This window comes from Lontra canadensis, unplaced genomic scaffold, assembly GCF_010015895.1.
Source record: "Lontra canadensis isolate GAN:19392208 unplaced genomic scaffold, GSC_riverotter_1.0 scaffold43, whole genome shotgun sequence".
Taxonomy (NCBI): Eukaryota; Metazoa; Chordata; class Mammalia; order Carnivora; family Mustelidae; genus Lontra; species Lontra canadensis.
The window spans coordinates 12,254,025-12,258,694 of NW_022631037.1; the positions used below are offsets into that span (position 1 = coordinate 12,254,025).

The 4,670-nt window shown below is 47.1% G+C and overlaps 1 non-coding gene across 1 annotated transcript; it reads left to right on the plus strand.

The window, feature by feature from the left end:
* The first annotated feature begins 3,698 nt into the window (after positions 1 to 3,698).
* TRNAK-CUU lies at positions 3,699 to 3,771 on the plus strand. Its single transcript has one exon. It is a non-coding gene; the product is annotated as a tRNA-Lys (tRNA).
* Positions 3,772 to 4,670: the final 899 nt, after the last annotated feature.

Sequence of the window (4,670 nt, forward strand, 5' to 3'; positions counted from 1 at the left end):
AAATTCAAAGATTACACTTAAGATGTGTGATCTTTCCCGTAGGTAATTCATACTTCACTAAAAAAGAAAAAGGGCGCCTGGGTGGCTCAGTGGGTTAAACTTCTGCCTTTGGCTCAGGTCTTGATGTCAGGGTCCTGGGATCAAGTCCCATATTGGGCAGGCTCTTTGCTTAGCAGGGAGCCTGCTTCCTCCTCTCTCTCTCCCTTCTGCCTGCCTCTCTGCCTACTTGTGATCTCTCTCTGTCAAATAAATAAATAAAATCTTTAAAAAAAAAAAAAGAAATGAATTGAATGGCTGCCAAATTTTACTCTATCGTTGACATTTGTATGGTCCTTACCTGTTTCCTAATCTCTTCTTCATCTCTGCCAACTAAAACTGGAAAACATCTTCGATGAGGATCCAAAGAAATGAGAGCCATTGTGAAGCCCACGCAGATTTTACCTGGCCCAGGTAGATGAGTGCCATCCCCCAGAGTGGATCTTTTGGTAAGGAAAGCAGTATTGATAAATAATAATAATAATAACAATAATAGTAGTAGTGCTAGTAAAATTCACTTGTTGGGAGTGAATTCCTCTATTTATTTACTTTTTAAGATTTTTATTTATTAGACAGAGAGAGACAGCACAAGCAGGGGGAGCAGCAGAGAGAGAGTGGGAGAAGCAGGCTCCTTGCTGAGGGAGCCCGATGCGGAGCTCTATCCCAGGACCCTGGAATCATGACCTGAGCCAAAGGCAGACGCTTCATTGACTGAGGTACCCAGGCGCCCTGGAGTGAATTCTTTTAACAGACATTTATTAACCATCTGTTCTGAGCCAATCACCTTGCTGAGGGTGGTGGGAGCATTTAAGATAAATTGGAAGACACAGCTCCTGATTTGACTGGGAACAAAGTCGCATATGCAGAAATTATAAATATCCGACAGAGGAGATTGTGTGTCACATAGTATAGGAAAGAAAGAAGGGAGCAATTGTATCAGCACAGCAAAAGGCAGAGAATCTCTGTTCAAGGAACCGCAGGTGGGCAAATGTAGCTGGAATGGATGCTGTGTGTCTCTGTGGGGGAGGCTGCAGTGTGTTGAGACAGGAGGCTTCTCCCGAGACAGGTTGGGGATGAATGTTGAGTGCCTTGCTGGGGACTAACAGCCATGAACAGAGTGTACTACTCTGTACACCTTAGAATCATAACTGTCCTCCAAACAACCTAACGAGGTAGATGTTGTGAGCCTTGTGTGTACAACTCACGGGACCTGTGGGTTTGGATCATTTGTCTCGTGGCACAGAGGTGAGGTTTAAGTGCGTGCTGATCTGATTCCATGGCCCGTTGCTATCTGCCCCAACCACAGAGCTAAGGAGCTTGGCTTATATTCTGGAGGCTTTAGGGAGCCACTGAAGACTTTTGAGCAGTTAAGGGATACCAACTCTGTATTTTGAGCAAGGAACTCTGTCAGCAATGTAGAATGTGGATGGAAGAGGGGAAGAAGAACGTGGGGTCAGAGTATGACCCACAGAAGGCAATCCCTTTCATTACAGTCCTTACCCTCTCTCTAAGATGGTGCCATCCAACCTGATTGAGGATTGTGTCACCAAATAACCTGCAAAACTCGAGTTCCATTTAGCACTTGAGTTCGTGCTTTTGAATCAATTCAGGTAATTCCAGGCAGTCATTCCAAGGAGGGCTTCCCAAGGGAGCATTTTGCTAGTGATAATGACTTGGATATTAGGTCTTAAAAAATACATTAAAAAGTAATAAATTTACATTGTAGCTTATATATTTGGTACCCTCTTATCACCCTCACCTACCTCCAGTCTAAAAACACACACACACACTGAAAGAAAAAGAAGTAGCCAGAGCAATCTAATCTCATTTGACCAGACCCACAATTCCTCTTTATCCAGACACCTGATTTTTAAGGCATTGAAAATATATATCTTTTTTTTTAAAGATTTTATTTGACAGAGAGAGATCACAAGTAGGCAGAGAGGCAGGCAGAGAGAGAGGAGGAAGCAGGCTCCCTGCCGAGCAGAGAGCCCAATTCGGGGCTCGATCCCAGGACCCTGAGATCATGGCCCGAGCCAAAGGCAGAGGTTTCAACCCAGGCACCCTGAGCCACCCAGGCGCCCCTGAAAATACATATCTTTTAAAAAAGATTTTATTTATCTACTTATTTGAGAGAGAGCACAAGAGCGAGAGAGCTCACAAGCAGGCAGGGGGAGGCAAAGGGGCAGAGGGAGAGGGAGAATAAGACTCCCCACTGAGCAGGGAGCCCGACTTGGGGCTGGATCCCAGGACCCAGGGATCATGACCTGAGCTGAAGGTAGATGCCTAACCGACTGAGCCACCCAGGCGCCCCTAAAAATATATATCTTATCCTCCTGGCTGCAATGAATCCTCGTTCAGGAAAACTTGAATAGAAGGAAACTCTGCAAATCATGGAGGCCACGCCCCTATCCCCAGGCAACAGCTCCTTAGTGACTGACAGGGGTTCCCGAGGTGGGTATGTTGGGACATATTGGGTAGATATGTGGAGACAAGGCTTCACTGACAAAAATGACTGGAAGGCACTGGCCTCAGTTGCTCTGGGTGAGAGACCATTCCTTTTGCTCCAGAGGGTCCAGCCCTGTGTTCAAAAGGTTGGACGTCTCCAGGAACATGCTCTCCTAAGAGATGGCTGGGAGAAGTCCAGAATGCAGAACTTGGTTATGGGGAAGCCGATAAGATTTTTAAAACTTCTGAGACCCAGAATTTTCTCCGCCTTCTCTGGATGGCAGCAAGAAGCAGCGCGTCTCCCATGTCTGGCCACAAGATGGTGCTGTAGGACAAGCCCGACTTCCAGCCTCCTTTGCAGGGCCGGGATCAGGATGGGGCGGTGGAAAGCCTCCAGGGACCAGATCTAGGGGCTTCTCTACTACCTGCTGGCAGCGTTTATCCCACAGTGTTGAGCACTGGAATCCCTTCCTAGAGATCTCTAGATGACCGAACAGAACCTTGCGGGTCGGGGGCATCCCCTCAGAGGGGATGGAAAGGATGGAAATGTCTTGGTAGAAAGGATGGCGTGAGGGACCTAGCAACCAGTGACAATTGTGCTGAGAAAAGAGGGCCCCCAAGAAATACACTGTCAAGAAGACCAAATATCCCTTTCAACACTTGAGACTTGGCCCCACTCCTCAGGGCAGCTGAAGGCTAGAGACGAGGGCTGAGAGGCTTGGGGCACAGAACATAGTTTATACTCTGATGTAGAAAAAGGAAGTTGGGTGGTTGTGGGAGAGCAAGCTAGAGACCTCAGTGGAGGGACGTGAAGCTCCACGGATGACTTTGTCGATGTCACAGAGCTAACAAGTGACAGCGGGGGTCAGGAATGAGGGTTTCCTGAAATCCATTCACCTCCCTCTGCCCCACTGCCCCCTGCCTTCTGCAGAACACCAGAAGCTAACATTTACAAACAGAATTCCATGACAAGGACTGTCTTCCTAGGCAATGGAAAAAGATAGGGCTCCTGACTCAGAATCCCAATTCACATTTTTCTTTGCACGTTTCTGATCAGATTTACTGAGGTGTGACTTCACACATTATAATTAATCCATTTTAGGACTACATTAAAAATTTTTTTTTTTTTCCAAATGTAAGCTCCAATGTGGGGCTTAAATTCAGGACCCTAAGATCAAGACCTGAGCTAAAATCAGAAGTCAGGGGCTTGGCGTGCCTGGCTGGCTCAGTTGGTAGAACATGTGACTCTTGATCTCAAGGTTGTGAGTTCAAGCCCCATGTTGGGCGTAGGGTTTGCTTAACTAATAAAATCCTTAGAAAAGAAAAAAGTCGGGGGCTTAACCAACTGAGCCACCCAGGCGCCCCTTAAAACTACATTTTAATTGATAACGGTATATAGGTAGTTTGTATGGTTTCTAGATATACCAGCTCCAATAGTGATTTCCAAATAATGAAATTAAGGAATGAGCACCATCAGCGGCATTTATTTTCAAACAGTGGAAGGAGAATATACATATGAAAGACAAAACATAAACTTCTTTTAACCAGACTTACAGAAAGAACCACATTTGCAGGGCACCTGGTGGCTCAGTGGGTTAAGCCTCTGCCTTTGGCTTGGGTCATGATCTCAGGGTCCTGGGATTGAGCCCCACATCAGGCTCTCTGCTCAGCAGGGAGCCTGCTTCCTCCTCTCTTTCTCCGCCTGCTGCTCTGCCTACTTGTGATCTCTCTCTCTCTGTGTCAAATAAATAAATAAAATCTTTAAAAAAAAATAAAAGAGCCACATTTGCCATGTTCTGTAAATGAATTCTGTCTCCTCCACACACGTAATTTTATTTGCACCCACTGACCAGGGGCAAGCAGGGACTGCCATCACCACGTGATGGGGAAACAGAAGCTATTCTGGACCTGGGAGCAGAGACAATGAGGTTTGAAGCCAGGTGTGGGCCTCGCTTTGAAGAAAGTTCTCTCTTCTGTTAGCACATTGTCTGGGACCCAGTGGGCCTGCCCCTTCCTAGGCGTTCTCTGTGGACCCAGAATGTTTGCAGAAACCAGCAAGGTGGAACACGGTGCCTGCTAAAGTGGCTGGGGTTGGGCTAAGGGGGGGGGGGGGGGGTGTGTGAGTGGAGGAGGGAGATGGAGAATCAGACACCGTCCCCTGGGGCCCACTAGAAGCTTTGGGGGCA